Consider the following 22264-nt stretch of genomic DNA (forward strand, 5'->3'; position numbering starts at 1 on the left):
TAGTGTGCGGATTGCACGAGTTATGACTTTAGGTGGTATTGATGTGTCATGTCACCAGAGTGGTTGTGTTGGATTAGATGAGATCATTGCGATCTAGAATGAACACAAACGGATTCGATTTCAGTATTAATGGAAAGATAATATCGATGTTCGACTTAGAAATTTGCTATAGTCCTTGCCAAAGGAGAAGTGGCTTCACGAATGGTTGATATGAGGAATGGTTATGACTTTCTACGTGATTCATTATCATTGGCAGAATAATGAAGTGTTGGAATGGGGCTTTATTTGATGAGAGGTTTGTTATTGATATTCGGTTGTTCTGAGCAATTGTTGTGATAAGAAGTTATCGCTACGAGAGTTTGAGCTATGTGGTATATCATGTAATTACATATAAGGCTGTAGGTATGGTTTGTTACATCTTGTTCGGACTTATTTAGGGTATAGATGTGAGGTTCTGATCTTATAAATGATTTCAGGAGAGGAAATGTGGTTCTAATATTTATGAGCTAGGTTGGATTGTGAAACTTCAGTTATATTATGTTATCGAACCTATATGAGATAGGGGGACGTGGGATCACCCCTGGGTATGTGCATGGTAAGGTTACACAACGATTTGATGGTTTTTGGAACAACTCTGGGCACGTTTGAGGACGAACGTATGTTTAAGTGGGGGAGGATGTAATGACCTGACCGATCGTTTTGAGCTTTTGCACTTCGCTCACCAGTTCTCAGGCATGACTAGCGCCGCGTGATGTATTATCACTTATGTAAATCATTGATTTTGGTTTTCAGGGCAATCAAAATGAATTTGGAAGAACAGTTCTCAGTTTGAAGCTTAAAATCTGAAAGGTTTGACCAAGTTTTAACTTGTTAGTATATGATCTCGGATTGGAATTTTTATGATTTGGTTAGCTCCGTTAGGTGATTTGGGACCTAGGAGCGTGATCGGAATGTATTTTGGAGGTCCGTGGAAGGTTTAGGCTTGAATTGGCAAAATTGGAATTTTGGCATTTTCCGGTTGATATGTGAGATTTTGATATAAGGGTCGGAATTGAATTCAAGAAGTTTGAGTAGGTCCATTGTGTCATTTTTGACGTGTGTGCAAAATTGTAGGTCATTCGGACGAGGCTTGACAGACTTTTTGGTCGAAAGCAAAATTTGGAAGTTTTTGGAATTCTTAGGCTTGAATTAGGTGATAATTTGGTGTTTTGATGTTGCTTTGAGCGTTCCGAAGGTTGGAACAAGTTTGAATGATGATATGAGATGTGTTGGTATGTTTGGTTGAGGTCTCGGGGGCCTCGGGTGTATTTCGGATGCTCAAACGAGCAATTTTGGCCTTTGGGGGGCTGCTGGTTTTCTGGTGACTTAGCAGTAGATTTCCCTTAATCGCGATCGCGGGTTAATTTTTGCGGTCGCGTAGAGTAAGGATTGAGGCATGCAGATTTGTTCTATGCGAACGCATAACAAGGTTTGCCATCGCATAGGTGGGCAGTCTTGAGCAGTGCGGTCACGTGGGTCTTCTTGCGATTGCATAGTAGAACAGAGGGGCGCGTGAGGTGGAGCAGCTGTTCTTCGCGACCGCGTGAGGGAGTACGCGTTCGCATCGGTCAGTGAGTTGCAACTTCGTGATCACGTGGGCAAGTGTGCGATCACAGTAGAGGAGGCTGTGAGTTTATTCTTCGTGATCGCATGAGTGGTCCCTCGATCACAGAGGATTAATGACCTAGACAGTATTAAATAGTCAATCCGCGACCCTTCTTCATATTTTCACCATTTTTGAACGGGATTGAAGCTTTTGAGATGGATTCTTGAGGAAACCAAAGGGTAATCTCTTGGAAATAAGATTATTGACTTCATAACTCGTTTATATGTGATTAAAGGCCTAATTAGTGGTGAAATTTTGAGAAAAATCAGTGCAAAATGGGTAATTAGGGCTTGAGATTAAGAGACTTTTGAGTAGGGATTTGCGTGGCAATTTGAGGTCCGATTTTGATGTTCTTAATATGTATAGACTCGTGGGAGGATGCGGATTCTATTGATGTGATTTTTGTCGGGTTCCGAGACGTGGGCCTGGGGGTCGGGTTTGGCCAATTTTGGGATTTTTGAGTTAATTTGATTATTTTCACTTGGGCTTCGTTCCTTTAGCGTGTATTAATGATATGGAACTGATTTTGGTTAGATTCAGAGCAATTGGAGACTGATTCGAGAGGCAAAGGCATCGCGGGCTAGAGTTTGGACCGGATAGAGGTAAGTAATGATTGTAAATGTTGTCCTGAGGGTTTGAAACCCCGGATTTCATATCGTTGTGCTATTTTAAGGTGACGCACATGCTAGATGACGAGCGTGGGGTCGTGCACCATTGGGGATTGTGACTTATATCCGTCCCGTATGACTATTTAGCTGCGTATTTGATTCAAAACCGTTTGTTTTTATCATGTTTTGGGCTAAATGCTATGTTCGGGCCTCGTGCCAACTATTTTGGACCCTTACGAGAATTTTACTATATTTTCTCACTATTTTGACTTAATAATTGTACTCGGTCATGCTGCATTTTTTGAAATTTTCTAACTCAGCCTTATCTACTAAATTTTTGCACTATAAATGATATTTGAGCTGAACGCCCTATTTTACTAATAGTCCGAGTGACTTGTGAGGTTGATGGCTAAGAGAGGCCAAAGGCCTGATTGTGAGATTGATGACTGAGATAGATCGAGGGTCTGATTGTGAGATTAATGACTTAGAGAGGCCGAGGGCCTGGTTGTGAGGATTATATATTTTTGGATTAGGATGCACGCCGCAACAATATATATATATATATATATATATAGGCCGGGTTGCACACCATAGCGATATGTTGGATCAGGCTGTGCGCCGCAGTGATATAGCGCTTGGGTTGTAGGAGCCCCTCCAGAGTCTGCACACCCACTGTGAGTGCAGTCGATTATATATATGGATCGGGCTGCACGCTATAGCGATATAGGGATCGGGTTGCACGTCGCAACAATTATTATATGGTACCTATTGAGCGTGAGTGCTGATTAATAAGAGTTGAGTCATGAGTGATTGAGAGGCTTGCCCGAGGGGCTATATATGTACATGTATACTAGTGATGCTTTGCCTAAGGGGCCTGTTTATGAACTTCCTGGTTTCACTCCTCCTTAAAGTGAGTTTCTATTGAACATGTTGATTTATTTACTACTTTCACTCATCTTTAGACCGAGCCTCTATTGAAAATGTTGAACAAATGCTATAAACAACTTTCATTTAAACTGAAGTTTTTAAGTTATGAAATGGTTATGAATTTCTGTTTTGCCGAGGGGTTGTATACGAACTATGTTTTGCCCGAGGGGCCGGTTATGATTTTCATCACTTTCACTATATATATATATTAAACCTCTATTGAAAATGTTAGAAAGATATTTTCCAAAGGATTTTACTAAAGTTGGAAGTTTAACGAAATGATTTCAATAGTATCCTGTTTTGGGAACATGCTGTAATCACTGTGGTGCTATGACATGGTTTACGTGATTTCTTACTGCTCAGACTTTATTACTTTTATTACTTACTGAGTTGGAGTACTCACATTACTCCCTGCACCTTGTGTACAGATTCAGGTATTTCTGAACCCGGTAGTGGGTGTTGATCGCTCAGAGGTAGAGTCATCGGAGTTAAGCAAGGTAGCTTCCCGGGTTTTGCAGCACAACTTTTCTCCCTCTTGTTTTTATTAGACTATATTTAGTACATTTTCAGACTTTTCGTGGTATTTAGATTTCAGTAGATGCTCATGACTAGTGACACCCTGATGTCAGGCTTGTGTATTTATTCCGCACTATTCATTTAAACTTACATCATGAGATTATTAATTAATAAATGGTATAAAAATAACTTTTATTGAATAATGGTTGATTCAGGAGTTGTGTCGGCTGGTCTAGTTTCACGATAGGCGCCATTACGACCGGGTCGATTTTTGGGTCGTGACAAGATAGTTGAGTGCTTATGAATCAATGTAGTACGGACTAAAACATGTGTAAAATGATAACACTTTGGCACTTACAAGGTTCCAATAATATAAACAAATTAAAACATTCAGTTTAGTTCAATTTGTTTTTTAATTCAACAGACATATTTTATTTCATTCCAAAAGGGAGTACAAAAGACAAAGGTTTTGGCATCCTAAATCTATTCTACAGAGGTTCAATGCAGCAACCAGTAACACATCAAACTAAACAATAGAACTGATGATAACCAAACTAAACAATAATCAAACTGAACAAAATACTCTTATCAATAATCAAACTGAACAATTTTTTGAAATCTTCATCCCTACAAACATTCCAACTAACAACACAGATGATATAGCACTTGCTCCAACATCACTTTCATCAACAAACGAACTTGAAAATTATTCTTTACTGTAAATATTTTCTTTTTGGAATTAATTGAATGCTGCTACTGCTTCATCATAAGATTTGTAAGACTTGAAGATACTTCCTTTGAAACCTATAACCATAGAAGCACACTCACACCAAGAGTTGTATAATTCGGGCCTTTTACCACGAAATACCACCTACACCTTCGATGCCGATATATTATCAGCTTGAGATCCATTTCTAAACTCATTAAAAGTTGTTATGGCTTCATCATATGTTTTGAAGGCCTTGAAGATGCTACCCTTGACACCAATAACCATAGGAGCACACTGGTGCCAAGAGTTGTACAATCCAGGCCTCTTACCACGAAACACTACATAAACTTTCGAAGCATTATTCCTCTTACCGTGGTCCATTCGTTATTCTAACCCTAAGAATGATAAGAGATGAAGAAGGAGAAAATAAATTAAAGATAGAAATTAAAATGGGGGCTTGAAAAGCTTCTTAGTTGAAGCACTATATATTTAAGTGTTATAGTTAGAAAGTAATACATTATTATTTTAGTGATACAATAATATATAAACTATAATACAGTAGTTTAATAGTATTTTTTAGTATACTATGTGTATATTTTAGTTTATTTTGTTTAATTGGTATAGTATATATACGAGTATAAATTGCTTTATGAAAAATAGTATAGCATGCATGTGTAAATGTGAAAGAAGCATGAGGAAGGTAAGACAATTAAATTGATGAGAGAGAATTAGAAGGAAAGAATTATTAAAAAATAAATCTACTAAAGGGTATATCTGGAAATGAAAATGCCTAAATATCCATTATGCCCTCAAAAGTCATGCGAAGTTACCATAATACCCCCATTCTGGACATTTCGGCCATTCTTAGTGTGTCCAAATATATTTTCCGTTTTATTAATTGTATATGATTTCTAATATCATCTATGAGAACATCACATTAGGTATGCTTAAAGTGTCATAGTAGTTACAACATGTATGAGATATCTACATATTAAATAAGTAGATGTATGTTGCATGCGGTCTTTGGTCTTCTTTCTGGTCTTCTTTCTGGTCTTCTTCTTAGCATTTCTTGACCGAAAAAAAACATATGTAAACAAAGCAGAAAGGCAGTTACATCAAGAAATCAACAAAGGTCCTAAAGAAATTTCATCAAGAAAAAGAAAAGAAAACGAAAAAGTCAACCAAAATATGATCAGAAATGCACATTGACAACAGTAAATGTCACGAATCGAATTTTTACTGCCGGGATCGTGATGACGCCTAACATTGAACCCGCTAGGTAAACCAACGTTACAGAATATTTTACTTTTTCATTTTGCTTTAAACAATTAAAATTTTATGAAAGTAAATCAGCGGAAATTAATGCGAAAGAACACGGTTTAAAAGATTATCTTTAAGCTAATAATGAAAGTCGAAATAAAATCTATCCAGAACTGGTGTCACAACTCTCGAATAGTCTACGAGTACTACAAATAATAGTCTGAACAAAAAATTTTTATCTGTCTCGAAAGTAGATAAAACAGAAATGAAATAGGATAGAAGGGAACGCCAGGGCCTACGGACGTCTGCAGGACTATCTTGGGTCTTCGGGAAGTAGTGATAGCAACCAACCTCACGATCAGACACTAGCTCCAAAATCTACACAAAAAGTATAGAGTGCAGTATCAGTACAACTTACCCCATGTGTCACGACCCGAATTTCCCACCGTTGGAATCGTGATGGTGCCTAAAATTGAACCCACTAGGCAAGTCAACGTTACTGATTATTTTATCTTTTTACTTCATCTTTTAACAATTTACAATTTAACATAAGAAAACCCGCGGAATAAATGCAGAAAAACAGAATGTAACCGATTATTTTAATAAAAATACAAATCTGAAGTAAAACTCCACTCAGAACTGGTGTCACAATTTCACGGTTTGTCTAGGAATACTACAAATAGTGTTCTGAACAAAGAAATACACATTTGTCTCAGAAATAGATAAGACAGAAAAGAAACAGGATAGAAGAGGACGCCAAGGCCTACGGACACCAGCAGGACTACCTTGGGACTCCACTGGACTGAAGACAGCAACCTCGAACTACGGTCCATATGGTTCAGTACTGGGATCTACACAAAATGTGCAGAGTGTAGCATCAGTACAACCAACCTTATATACTGGTAAGTGCCGAGCCTAACCTCGGAGAAGTGGTAATGAGGCTAAGACACAACAAATATCATAAACCTGTGTAGTTAAACAATATCTAACAGAATAACAATAATAGAAGCTAAACAGAAAGTAACGGGAAGGGGAAACATATGGGGGGGATACCAGAATAAGGAAACATAGAAATAACAGAAACGAAAAAATTAAGGCACTTGAACCGAGCAAATAATCACAGCAAACATAAAATGAATGCACGACATCACCCTTCGTGCTTTTACTCTCAATCCTTACCATGCAATCAATAATGAAAATGTGCACGACATCACCCTTCATGCTTTATCACTCTTCCTCACCATATGAATAATATAAATATGCACGGCATCACCATTCGTGTTTTATCTCTCTTCCTCACCATATGTATCAGTGCAAATGTAAATGTGCACAACATCACCCTTTGTGCATTATCACTCTTCCTCACTATATGTATAAGTATGAATGCGCACGACATCACCCTTGATGTTTTATCACTCTTCCTCACTATATGTATAAGTATGAATGTGCACGACATCACCCTTCATATTTTATCACTCTTTCCTCAACCAAACAACAGAAATAATAACATCCCCACAAGGGAATCAACAATATAAACAAATACATCCCGGCAAGGAAATCAGCTATAACCAATCTCGTTCCAACATTTAACTTCACAAAATAACTCTCAACTTGAGCCAATACTCAACAATGGTCAATTACCAAGAAATTATCATGAGTCTTATTCAGCATGGATAATCATCAATTTAAGCATGGACGGAATATAATAAGAATCACAACAATCACAGTATAGGACTCACGGGCATGCTCTACACCAACATATAGATACTCGTCACCACACCTATATGTCGTACACAACACTAACACGTAGAAGATAAGACACAACACCTATTCCCTCAAGCTAAGGTTAGGCCAAACATTTACCTCAGATTCCGCGACCAAACTCAAGCCTTAAATACCTCTTTCCCTTTAGATTTCACCTCTATTTCACTTGTATCTAGTCATAATTAATTTAATAACTTCAATAAATGATAAAGAACTCAAACCCAATGCTTGATTATAGGTTTCCCTGCATTTTCCCCAAAAAGTCGAAATTGACCCTGGACCCGCTTGGTAAAAACCCAAAGTTCAGACCAAAACCCGATTACCATTCACCCCGAGCCCAGATATGCAATTGGTTTTGGAATCCGACCTCAATTTGAAGTCTAAATCCCCAAATTTCGAAATTTCCAAATTTTACCCAAAACACCCAATTTCCCATGAAAATCCCTAGATTTTGAAGTGAAATCATGTAAAAAGATGAAGTAGATTGATAAAAATGAGTTAGAAATCATCCAGGTACCACTACTCAGGCCTACCATCCTTGAGGGAGGAGACTTCTCTAGAGACTTCGAGGTACATCTGTCGCGTCCGCAGACCGAGAAGTCCTTTCTATTCTAGTTGTTAGACATTGCCCTTCTGTATTTTCTTTCTTGTTAGATATTCCAAAGGCTTGTGTTTTCGTGAGTTTCTGAGTTTTGGAATAGTGTACTGGTTTTGAGAATGTTGTGTTGTATATGCCGAGCGGCATTCTAACTATTTTTCCATTTAGTTGTTTTGGGTTTTGATTATTTCTTCCGTAAGTTTCGTTTATGTTCCGCATTTGTTAGGCTTACTTAGTCGTAGATACTAGGTACGTCACGACAATTCACGGAGGGCGAACTGGGGTCATGACAAGTTGGTATTAGAGCTCTAGGTTCATAGGAGTCATGGATCACAAGCCAGTTTATTAGAGTCTCGCTGATCGGTACGGAGACGTCTGTACTTATCTATGAGAGGCTATGTAATTGTTAGGAAAATTCTACTTCTTTTGATTTCCTTTTAGTGCAATATTTTGACATCACAATTCTAAACTTCTGTCTTCTATTCTCTCACAGATGGTAAGGATACGTGCTACCCGAGATGATCAGGCACCGCACCCCCTACTACAGTCATCAAAGTCCGGGGCTGGGGTAGAGGCCGAGGACGTGCACGTGGTGTAGCCAGAGCACATGCGCAAATTACCGCCAAGATACCATCAGCAGTTCCAGCCGGAGTCCAGGCACCTGACACGCCTACTGCTACTACTACTCCAGCTCTTCAGGAGACTCTGGCGCAGTTCATGAGCATGTACACCACCTTGGCTCAGGCAGGGTTACTTCCCCTTGATGTAGCCACATCCCAGGTCGGGGGAGGAGCACAGACTCTGCCGTCCGCACTCTTGAGTAGTGAGTGCATGTTGAGCAGGTCCCTGAGATTATTCTTGTGCCGCCTGCAGTGCCAGTTCAACTCGAGGACAGGGCAGCAGCTTCCGAGGATGAGCAGTTGAGGCTTCAGAGGTTCAAGAAGTACAAGCCTCCTGTATTTAGTGGTCTAGAATCGAACAATGCTCTGGGATTTCTAGATGAGTGTTACCGCATTATCCATACCATGGGTATATCAGGATCGAGCGCGGTTTCCTTCACTACCTTCCAACTTCGAGGATCTGCCTATGAGTGGTGGCGCACCTTTGAGTTAGACAGTCCAGACGAGGTTGCTTCGTTGACTTGGACTCAATTTTCGGATCTGCTCCTAAGGGAGTATGTTCCTTAGAGCCTCAGGGACTTGTGGCACGCAGAGTTTGAGCATTTGCGCCAGGGTGCTATGACTATCTCAGAATATGCAGTCCATTACACCAGCTTGGCCAGACATGCCCCATCCTTAGTTTCTACTATCCGCAAGAGGGTTCTCCGGTTTATTGAGGGCCTTGTTCCCAGAATCAGATCTAGCATGGCTCATGAGTTGGAGATGGATATTTCTTATCAGTACGTGGTGAGCATTTCTAGGAGGATTAAGGGTATGCATGCTAGGAAGAGAGAGGAGAGGGAGGCCAAGAGGTCTCGGGAGTCGGGCCATTTCTCTGGTGCCCGTGCTCCAACTGCAGGTCATCATGGTAGGGGTTATATAAGTCTCCCTATTCAATCAGCTCGTCCAGCAGCCAGTAGTGCTCCAGCTCCTCCTATGCCTCAAGAGCCTTATTATGCACCTCCGATTTATAGCGCACCTCCTGCACATTGTGCTTTCAAAGGTCAGTCCAGTAGACCTGGCCCGAGCTAGTCACAACCACCACATCCTCCCAGAGATTGTGAGGGATTGCCCCAGACTTGGGAGGGGTGCACCTCCACAGACTTCTCAGTTACAGCGTGCCCCGCAGAGTTCTTAGGCTATGGTTACAACTGTAGTTTCTACCCTACCTACTCGGCTAGCTAGATGTGGAGGTCGGGGAGGTAGAGGTCTCCCTAGAGGGGGAGGTCAGGCCAGATACTATGCCCTTCCCCCCCGTACCGAGGCTGTTGCCTCTAATTCTGCCATCACAAGTATTATACTGGTTTGTCACAGAGATGCATTGGTTCTATTCGATCCAGGCTCCACTTATTCTTATGTGTCTTCTTATTTTGCTCTGCATTTGGGTGTATCTTGGGATTCTTTGAGTTCCCCTATTTATGTGTCTACTCCTGTGGGAGATTCTCTTGTTGTGGACCACGTTTATCGGTCGTGTTTGGTTGCTCTTAGTGGTTTTGAGACCAAAGCCGATTTATTGTTGCTCATCATGGTAGATTTTGACATTATCTTGGGCATGGACTTGTTGTCACCCCATTATGCTATTCTTGATTGTCACGCCAAAACCGTAATACTGACTATGCCAGGAATACCGCGTGTTGAGTGGAGGGGTACTTTAGATCACACTCCCAGTAGAGTTATTTCTTTTCTTAAAGCTCAGCATATGGTTGAGAAGGGGTGTGATGTGTATTTATCTTATGTGAGAGATGTCAATATTGATACCCCTTCAGTTGATTCAGTCCTAGTAGTAGGGGATTTTCCTGATGTGTTACCAACATACCGCCTGATAGAGATATTGATTTTGGCATTGATCTATTGCCGGGCACTCAGCCCATTTCTATTCCCTTGTATCGTGTGGCTCCTCCTGAGATGAAGAAGTTGAAGGATTAGTTACAGGAATTGCTTGATAAGGGTTTTATTCGGCCTAGTGTATCACCTTGGGGTGTTCCTATCTTGTTTGTGAAGAAAAAGGATGGTTCCATGCATATGTGCATTGATTATTGCCAGTTGAACAAGGTTATAGTGAAGAACTATTATCCTTTTGCCTCGTATTAATGATCCGTTTGACCAACTTCAGGGTGCACAGTGTTTTCTAAGATTGATTTGTGCTCAGGTTACAATCAGTTGAAGATTTGGGAGCCAAATATCTTGAAGTCTGCTTCTAGGACTCAGTATGGTCATTACGAGTTCCTTGTTATGTCATTTGGGCTGACCAATGCCCCAACAGCCTTTATGCATTTGATACATAATGTGTTTCGGCCGTATCTTGACTCGTTCATCATTGTCTTTATTGATGATATTCTGGTGTATTCCCGGAGTCCGGAAGATCATGAGCAGCACCTGAGGATTGTGCTTCAGACTCTTAGAGAGAAGAGGTTATATGCTAAGTTCTCGAAATGTGAGTTTTGGTTGGATTCAGTAGCATTCCTAGGCCACGTGGTATCAAGTGAGGGTATTCAGGTGGTCCGAAGAAGATAAAGGTCGTGCAGAGTTGGCCCAGACCATCCTCAACTACTGAGACCTGTAGTTTCGTTGGTTTGGCGGGCTACTACCATCGTTTTGTGGAGGGATTTTCATCGATTGCAGCCCCTATGACCAGGTTGACCCAGAAGGGTGCTCCGTTCCAGTGGATAAATGAGTGTGAGGTGAGCTTTCAGAAGCTCAAGACAGCTTTGACCACAACCCAAATTTTGATATTTCTTACAGGTTCGGGGTCTTATACGATCTATTGTGATGCCTCGAGGGTTGGCCTCAGAGCGGTGTTGATGTAGGCCGGTAGGGTGATTGCCTATGCGTCCAGACAATTGAAGATACATGAGAAGAACTACCCTATTCATGACCTTCAGTTAGCTGCCATTGTTCACACCTTAAAGATTTGGCGCCATTACTTATACGGTGTGCCTTGTGAGATTTATATTGACCATCGGAGCTTGCAGCACCTGTTCAAGAAAAAGGATCTAAATTTGCACCAGAGGAGGTGGTTAGAGTTTCTAAAGGACTATGACATCACTATTCTGTATCACTCGGGCAAGGCCAATGTGGTGGCCGATGCTTTGAGTCACCGAGCGGAGAGTTTACGGAGTTTGGCTTATTTACCAGCATCGGAGAGGCCTATGGCGATGGATATTCAGGCCTTAGCCAGCCAGTTTGTGAGATTGGATCTTTCGGAGCCCAGTCGGGTTCTAGCTTGGGTGGTTTCTTGGTCTTCCTTATTTGATCGTATCAGGGAGCGGCAGTATGATGACCCCTCATTTGCTTGTCCTCAAGGACAAGGTTCAGCACGGTGATGCTAGGGATATAACTAATGGTGATGATGGGGTATTGAGGATGCAGGGTTGGATTTGTGTACCCAATGTTTGTGGGCTTCGAGAGTTGATTCTAGAGGAGGCCCATAGCTCGTGGTATTCCATTCATCCGGGTGCCGCGAAGATGTATTAGGATTTGAGGCAGCATTACTTGTAGAGGCGTATGAAGAAGTATATAGTTGGATTTGTAGCTCGGTGCCTCAACTGTCAGCAGGTGAAGTATGAGCACCAGAGACCAGGTGGGTTGCTTCATTAGATAAAGATTCCGGAATGGAAGTGGGAGCGGATCACCATAGACTTTGTAGTTGGCTCCCATGGACTTTGAGAAAGTTCGATGATATTTGGGTGATTGTGGATCGGCTGACTAAGTCCGTTCATTTTATTCCTGTGTGTAATACTTATTCTTCAGAGCGGTTGGCAGAGATTTATATCCGAGAGATTGTTCGTCTGCATGGTATTCCAGTGTCCATCATCTCAGATAGGGGTACTCAGTTTACATCACGTTTCTGGAGGGCTGTTCAACATGAGTTGGGTACTCGGGTGGAGTTGAGTACAACATTTCACCCTCAGACGGACGGACAGTCTGAGCGCACTATTCAGATTCTTGAGGATATGCTCCGTGTGTGTGTGATCGTGTTTGGAGGGTCATGGGATCAGTTCTTGCCATTGGCGGAGTTTGCTTACAACAACAGCTATTAGTCCAGTATTCAGATGGCACCGTATGAGGCTTTGTATGGTAGACGGTGTAGATCTCCTATGGGTTGGTTTGAGTCGGGTGAGGCTAGACTATTGGGCACAGGCTTGGTTCAGGATGCTTTAGAGAAGGTTAAGGTGATTCAGGATAGACTCCGTACAGCCCAGTCTAGACAGAAGAGTTACGCGGATCGGAAGGTTTGTGATGTTTCGTATATGATTGGAGAGCGGGTTCTGCTTCGGGTTTCACCTATGAAGGGCGTTATGAGGTTTGGGAAGAAAGGGAAGTTGAGTACGAGGTTTATTGGCCCTTTTCATATATTGAGGCTTGTTGGGGAGGTTGCTTATGAGCTTGCCTTACCTTCCAGCTTGGCAGGGGTTCATCCAGTATTTCATATTCGATGCTCCGGAGGTATCATGGTGACCCGTCGCATGTGTTGGATTTCAGTTCAGTCCAGTTGGACAAGGATCTATCTTATGTTGAGGAACTAGTGGCAATATTGGACATGCAGGTCAGAAAGCTTAGGTTAAAGAACATTGCATCAGTGAAGGTTTAGTGGCAGGGCCAGCCGGTCGAGGAGGCGACCTAGGAGACTGAGCAGGATATACGCAGTTGTTACCCTTATCTTTTCACTAGTTCAGGTATGTCTTTATGCTCATTCGAGGACACACGAATGTTAAAGTGTAGGAGGATGTGATGACTCGGCCAGTTGTCTTAAGAATTTACACCCCGATCCCCTATTAACTGCTTTTCCCAAGTTTATTTCTGCTAATTTGATTTGCCAGGATGTTCGGTTTTGAGTTTCGGAGAGTTTAGGGACACTTAGTCCCTAAATGATAGCTTAAGTGTTGAAAGCTGACCGTACTCAGAACAGTGTGAAGGCGGCCTCAGAATGGAAATCCGATGGTTCTGTTAGCTCCGTTGGGTGATTTCGAGTTTAGGAGCGTATTCGGATTGTGTTTTGGAGGTCTGCAGCTAATTTCGTCTTGAAATGTCGAAAGTCAAATTTTTGAAGTTTCCGATCCGATAGTGAGATTTTGATCTGAGGGTCGGAATGGAATTCCGGAAGTTGGAGTAGTTCTGTAGTATTGAATGTGACGTGTGTGCAATATTTCAGGTCATTCGGACGAGGTTTGGTAGACTTTTTGATCGAAAGCGTATTTTGAGAATTTTGGAGTTCTTAGGCTTGAATCCATGGTTAATTCGAGGTTTCGATGTTGTTTTAGGTGCTCTAAGGATTGGTACAAGTTTGGATAGTTGTTTGTGACTTGTTTGTGCCTTTGGTTGAGGTCCCGGATGCCTCGAGATGATTTCGAATGGTTAACAAAGAGTTTGGAATTTTTGAGGAAAGCTTTAGATTCTATGCTTCTGGTGTTTCCGCACCTGCGGATTGGGGACCGCAGGTGCAATGCCGCAGATGCGGGGTAAAGGAGCGCAGAAGCGGAAAGGGCTTGGGAAGGCTGGAACCGCAGAAGCGGCTTAGGAACCGCATCTACAATGCCGCAGATGCGGAAAAAGGGATCACATAAGCGAAAAATTGGGACTTAAGTGGAAAACCGCAGATGCGGTTCAAGGACAGCAAATTACTTGTACCAATCAAGGACCGCAAGGAACACAAATTCAAGGACTGCAAGGACCACATATGCGGTTCAAGGACCGCAAATTAGCATGTTTCCTTTCCTGTTTCTATTACTTGCACTATTAAGCCTGTTGTTATCTTAGGAAAGCATGTCTAAGTGACTTAATTGCTTTATTTGTTCGACCTGTCTTACTTGAATTCTGTGCAGCATGCTAGGCTAGAATCACTTGTTGCCTTCATATAAAATATTGCCATTTCTGTATATTTTCCTGTTGTTGTTGTATATTTATATTGGGACTACAGATGTGGGATTCTGGTAGCTCCCCCTTGTCTGTTTATGTTAGGACTACAAATGTGGGATTCCGGTAGCTCCCCCTTGCCTGTTTATTTTGGGACTACGGATGTGGGATTCTAGTAGATCCCCCTGCACAGTTATATGGAACTACGTGAATGCACAAGATAGATTCCCCCAGTACTGGGTATTTATATTTGGGACTACAAAATGGGATTCTGGTAGATCCCCGCATACTATGAATTGGACTACGGGATGGGATCCCAGGAGATCCATTAGATATGTATATATGGGACTACAGGACAGTATCCTGGGAGATCCCCGATCGTTATCATTGGTGCTGAGCTATACTTCCTTTCCGTGTTTACCTTGTTTCTGTATAGTCGTTGCTGTCATGTACATCCTGTATTATTTCACTGCTGTACTTATTTATATTGTTCTGTCGTATACTGTTGACCTTATTATTTTATTTAAACTTAGTAAGGCCTTGACTTTCCTCGTCACTACCCAACCGAGGTTAGGCTTGGTATTTACTGAGTACTGTTGTGGTGTACTCATGCCTCTCCTGCGCATGTTTTTCATGTGCAAATCCAGGTACCGCTACTCAGGCCTACCATCCTTGAGGGAGGGGACTGCACTAGAGACTTCGAGGTACATCTGTCGCGTCTGCAGACCAAAAAGTCCCTTTCTATTCTAGCTGTTAATCATTGCCCTTTTGTATTTTTTTTCTTGTTAGATATTCTGGAGTTAGACTGTTAGATATTCCAAAGGCTTGTGTTTCCGTGAGTTTCCAAATTTTGGGATAGTGTACTAGTTTTAAGAATGGTGTGTTGTATATACCGAGCGGCATTCTAACTATTTTTCCATTCAGTTATTTTGGCTTTTGATTATTTCTTCCGCAAGTTTCGTTTATGTTCCGCATTTTTTAGGCTTACTTAGTCGAAGAGACTAGGTACCGTCATGGCAGTTCACGAAGGGTGAACTTGGGTCGTGACAAAACTATTAATTCATATATTTCCACATAAAAGCTTTCCGGATATACGTCTGGACTGCACACACAAATCGAGGTGAGATGAAAGGAGGGTTTTAAGGCCTTGGAACATAGATTTGACTTCTAAAACAAGAGATGACCTTTTAGGTCATCACACCATGTACTGGTAAGTGCCGAGCCTAACCTCGACAAAGTAGTGACGAGGCTACAGTGGGGCATACAACATATACAACCTGCAACAGTTTATACTAAAAAGAAAGAAATACATAATGTAATAGAGCAATAATTGACATTAAATAAATCTGGAACCCATCTGTTCAACTAGTATTCAACTATAACCAATCCTTAAGGGTGTTTCAACATCACAATAATGGACCTCAACAGATATGAACACATAACAATAACTGATGCGGTGGGCATCCCGATCCCATCATATAAACCACAACGGTATCAATGTTCATCCTTATTTCTCCTTGTTGCGGCGTGCAACCCGATCCCACATGTCCACCCTTATTACTCCTCAACTCATATCACCCTTATTCCTCCAATTGCGGCGTGCAACCCGATCTCAATATATATATATATCAATACCAATCACAAATGAATAAAGACAAGTGTTTCACAAGTTAATTCAAATCCTCCGCAACACTAATACCTCAATCCACACAATGGAATATCACTACGATAATGAAACTTCACCAATGTAAACTACTCAGCGAGACTAACCAAGGTGTACCATAAGGCACCAATAAACCAATATAAGCCAACAGAGTATTAAAACGAAACCATGAAATATTTAAATACTTCAATAAAGAGAATAACAGTTAATATGAAACAATTAGGCATGGAAGCATTTATGAGCAAGTAGCAACTAAGACATGAAAAAAATTATGAACAAGTAGCAATTAAGACAAGAAATAGTATAATAGGAAATGGGGAAGGGAACAAGCTAAAAATGGTAATTTGGTGGCGCATAGGTACTCGTTACCACACCTATACGCGACACACATGGAATTTCACATAGAATATAAGTCGGGGATTCCTATTCCCTCAAGTCAAGGTTAGACCAAACACTTACCTCAAGACAACAGGTATTTCAAAGCTCAATCACCGCTTTACCTCTTGATTACACCACCAATTCACTCGTATCTAGTCATATTTAACTCAATAACATCAATAAATGCTAAATAATTTTACTTCCACGCATAATTATAGGTTTTCTACCATTTTTTCCAAAAAGTCAAAAACCAACTCCGGGCCCGCTTGGTCAAAACCCGAAGTTCAGACCAAAACTCGATTACCCATTCACCCCCAAACCCGGATATACAATTGGTTTTGGAATCCAACCTCAAATTGAGGTCTAAATCCCCAATTTATAAAAGTCCCTAATTCTACTCAAACCCCCAATTCTTACCATAGAAATCTTAGACTTTTGGTTGGAAATTCATGAAATGTGATGGAAAAGTGAAAGAAAGTGGGTTAGGATCACTTACCAAAGTTTTGGGGAAGATTTGGTCTTGAGAGAATCGCCTCTAAGTCTTTAGGATATGAGAGATGTGAAAAATGGGTGAAAATCCCGTCTCAGTTGGGCTTTACACAGTTGCAGGTAACGCATTTGCGATAAAATGTTCGTAATTGTGAACTCACAAATGCGACCAATGCTCCGCAATTGTGAAGCTTGGCCTGGCCTGCTGCCTTCGCAAATGCGAACAAATGTTCAAAAATTGCGGCTATTGTGCATGTAGCAATTGCGACAGTGAACTTCACAATTGCGAAGGTCTCCCTCCCTACCCTCTGATCACAAATGCGATGCTCGCATTTGAGAGCCAGATTTTGCGAATGGGAAGTCTGCAGACCTGCAATCACACCAGCAAATTCCTTAAGTCTCAAAACACTCCGTAGCATATCCAAAAACTCACCCGAGCCCTCGGGGTTCCAAACCAAACATGCACACAAGTCTTAAAATATCATATGAACTTGCTCGCGCGATACAATCGCCAAAATAACATCTAGAACTATAAATTCAACACCAAAAGTCATGAATTTTTTCAAGATAGTTCAAAATTTCTAACTTTTCAACCAAAGGTCCGAATTTCATCAAATCACCACTGTTTTGCACCAAATTTCATAGATATGGTCTAATTACCATAACGGACCTGTACAGAGCTCCGAAACCAAAATACGGGTCCGATATCAACAAGATCAAACATTGTTCCATTTCTAAGAACCATTATATTTTTAGTTAAACAATTTTCTTCAAAAAATTATTTCTTGGGCTAGAGACCTCGGAATTCGATTTCGGGCATACACCCAAGTTCCATATTTTACTTAGACCTCTCGGAATTGTTGGAATACGGGTCAGGGTCCGTTTACCCAAAATGTTGACCAAAGTCAACTAAAATCATCTTTTAAGCCAAAAATCATTATTTCTTGAAATTTTCACACAAGAGCTTTTCGGTATCGCGCCCGGACTGCGTACGAAAATTGAGAAGAAATAAAAGAAGGTTTTCAAGGCCTCAAAATACGAAAACGAATTCTAAAATAAAAGATGACCTTTTGGGTCATCATAGTAAATTAGCCAGAATAACACTTCCTAGCCTTTACCTAGTTTAGAGAAGTTGCATTTGTGCAACTTCGATATGAGAGAAATAGGCATTGCAAAATAGTTTAGAGCTAATACGTAGTGAATTTTAAAACTTTAACACTTACTAAAGAAGTCAAAGAACTCACAAATTTTGCAAAACACTTAATTTGTTCAATGGCCTCGACTCCTTCCTTTCGATTGCTTAGAAATGCAAAGGTTATGTTATAAATAGAGTTTTATTTATGGTGAATGTCTATATTTTAGAGAGATTTTAGGGTTTTTTACTTGGTGGCTAAGTCACTTTTCCCCAATAAATAGAGGGTTCTATTCCATTGTAATTCATCCTAAACTCAATAAAAATTCTCTCTCCCTACTTTTTTCTGCAATATTCTTTTTTTTATTGTTCATAACACGTTATCAACACGAGACTCTGAACAATTGAGTAGAAGCTTTGGGATTGAGCATAATGATTGTCAATTATTCTATGAACTTCCTTCATAATTAAATTCTGGATTTAAGGTAAGCATTTTATCTTATTTTCTCTTTTAAATTCTTGAAATTCTATAATTTAATTTTAAATACAAGAAAAGATAATAAATTTTGATTATAACTCTAATAGATTTTGTAAGAAATTATAACCACCCAAAGTGGTAAAATTTCTATGCCTTGCCATGATCAAATTCATGTATGATTGTGGGCAAAGAATTGGAAACCCGTCTCATTGAATTTACTTCATTTTCAATCCCTTAAGAGAATGTGATAGCAGTATGCGATAAGTCTAAAAGAAGACAAAATTATTACTATGAATGTATCAATGGATATGGATGTGGCAATAGACGAAATTATAATCGTCATCATTGTGGTAGTGAGAATAATAAGGATTCTCAAAATAATTCTTCACTTTGTGAAAGTAATATTTGTCATCGATTTGACATGAGATTTTGTAAAGCACATGTAGATGATTAAGGTATATTCATGATGTGAATGTGACAACATGTGATTTATGAATACATACATATTCATTCTTGGACGAATATGAATATGCTAGTAGTAGTGAATATATCATACTCACCTCTAGAATGAGGTTTGAGGAGAAATAAGAAAATAGTGTCATTATTATGGCATGAATGGTGATTGGTCACATACCTATTGTACGCCAAAATATTTTAGCGATGTGATTATTAAAGACATAACGACCTGATCGGTCATTTTGAGCTTTTGGACTTCGCTCACCAGTTCTCAGGCATGGCTAGCCCTGTGTGATATATTATGACTTATGCAAATCGTCGGTATTGGTTTTCGGGATAATCAGAATAGATTTGGAAGAATAATTCTTAGTTTTGAGCTTTAATTTGAAAGGTTTGACCAAGTTTGGACTTTTTAGTATTCGAATCCGGATTTTAATTTCTATGATTTGGTTAGCTCCGTTAGGTAATTTTGGACTTAGGAGTGCATCCGGAATATATTTTGGAGGTTCGTGGTAGATTTAGGCTTGAATTGACGAAATTGGAAATTTGGCATTTTTCGATCGGCAGTGGAATGTTGATATCAGAGTCTGGATGGAATTTCAGAAGTTAGAGTAGGTCTGTTGTATCATTTGGGATGTGTGTGCAAAATTTCAGGTCATTCGGACGAGGTTTGATAGACTTTTTGATCAAATTTGGAATTTGGAAGTTTTAGAATTCTCAGGCTTGAATCTAAGGGTGATTTGATGTTGTTTTGAGCTATCCGAAGGTTGGAACAAGTTTGAATGATGTTATGGGATGTATTGGCATGTTTGGATGAGGTTTCGAGGGCCACGGGTGAGTTTCGGGTGGTTAACGGACCAATTCTTGGTTTTGAGAGTTTCAGATTTTGCTGGTTTTCTATTGCAGAGATTTTGTTCATCGCGTTCGCGGAGGGTGTATCGTGTTCGCGAAGGGTGTGTTCAATGGTGGTGATTTTATTCTACGCATTCGCGAAGGAAAGGACGCGAACGCGAAGGTTAAGGAAGCATGTTCAGCATGGACACGTGATTGGGGCCGCGTTCGCGAAGAGGAGTGAGGCCGTTGGGGACCCCAGGTCCTTGGTCTATGCGTTCGCGAGGTTAGGGTCGCGTTCGCGAAAGTCTGGGCTGGCGAAAGATCATGTTCGTGTGGCAGTTTTCGCATTCGCGAAGAGTAAAGTAGAGAGGCATTATATTTTGGTCTACGTGAACGCGAGAGGGCAGTCACGTTCGCGAAGAATGAAATAATACTTGGGCAGAATGTTTAAATTGTGCCATCGCGGTTATTAGCCCATTTTCCACCATTGTTGAACGATTTTGGAGCTTTTTGCGAAGGATTGAAGAGGGAATTGAAGGAAAACACTTGGAGTTAAGATTTTTGAACTCAATAATCGATTCTATGGTGATTTCTACCTAATTAGACATGAAATTTATGGGATTTAAAGCCTAAAATTGGGGAATTAGGTTTGAAATTGGAGACTTTAATATAGGGATTTGAGGGGTCGTTTGTTGTCGGATTTTGATATGTATAAACTTGTGAGAGTGTAAGGACTCTATCGATGTGATTTTTATCGGATTCCGGGATGTGATCCCGGGGGTCGGGTTTGGCCAATTTCAGGATTTTCGAGTTAATTCGATTATTTTCGCTTGGGGTTTGTTCATTTAGCGTGTATTAATGATTTGAAACTGGTTTTGGTTAGATTTGGAGCATATGGAGAACGAATCGAGAGGCAAAGGCATCGCACACTAGAGTTTGGACCGGATTGAGGTAAGTAATGATTGTAAATGTTGTCCTGAGGGTATGAAACCCCAGATTTCACATCGTTATGCTACATTGAGGTGCACCGTTGGAGATTGTGACTTGGTCCATCCCATATGACTATTAAGTCACGTATTTGGTTAAAACTGTTTGATATCATTGTGTTTTGGAAAGTATTACTATGTTTTGGGCTGAATGCCATATTTGGGCCTAATGCTAACTGTTTGGACTCTTAGGTGCTTTTTACTACTAATCCTCACTGTTTTGACTTAATATATGTACACTTTAAATAATATTTTGAGCTGAGCATCATGGTTTACTATTACCCGAGTGGCTTGAGAGGTTTTTGGCTGAGAGAGTTCGAGGGCCTGTGTTGTGAGGATATTATGGGATTGGGCTATGCACCGCAGCATGTTGTACTGATTCATGATATTGTGAGGCCGATGGCCTGATTGATTTATGCCATGAGGTGGCTTGTTGTTATGTGAGGCTGAGGGCCTAATTGATTATGCCACGAGATGGCTTGTTATAGCAATTGGGTTGTAGGAGCCCCTCCAAAGTCTGAACACCCCCAGTGGGCGCGGGTATCCTGAGTAAGTGATATGATGTTAGCCTGAGGGGCTGGTTATGATATGATTTGTTACCTAGGGCTTTTCTTGATCCATGTTTTTGCCCGAGGGGCGGTTCTTGATTCATGTTATGACCTAGGGGATGATTACAAGTGATTATGAGCTATCCCAAGGAGCTAGTTCTGTTGATATTTTGCCCAAGGGGCTGGTTCTATTGATATTTTGCCCGAGAGGCGGTGTATGGTAAATGATTTGCCTGAGGGGCTGTTTTCGTTTCTATCATTTTTACTCACTATTTTATCACTCGTTTGAAACTATTGGAAGATGTTTTAAAAAGGAAAGGGTTTTTATTGAAACTGAGTTTGATTTACGAAATAAATGATTTTTGTACTGTTTTGGAAATGTACTGTATTTGTTGTAGCGTTATGACGTGGTTTACGTATTTTCTTACTGCAGATTCAGGTATTTTTAAACCTGGTAGTGGGTGTTAATTTCTCAGTAGCAGAGTCATCGGAGTTGGCAAGGTAGTAGCCTGACGTTCGCAACCCTGCTCTTCTCCATCTTGTCTTCCTTAGATTGTTTTTAGTATATTTTCAGACTCTTTGTTGTATTCAGACCTTAATAGATGCTCGTGACTTGTGACACCCCGATGTCGGGCTTGTGTTATATTTCCGCACTGGTTATTTAGACCTTCATTATGGGATTTCTTGTTAAATTAAAATGGCTTAAAATGACTTTTATTGTAATGTCCCGACCGATCGTTTTGAGCTTTTACACTTTGCTC

This window comes from Nicotiana sylvestris, chromosome 2, assembly GCF_000393655.2.
Source record: "Nicotiana sylvestris chromosome 2, ASM39365v2, whole genome shotgun sequence".
NCBI classification, from domain to species: Eukaryota; Viridiplantae; Streptophyta; class Magnoliopsida; order Solanales; family Solanaceae; genus Nicotiana; species Nicotiana sylvestris.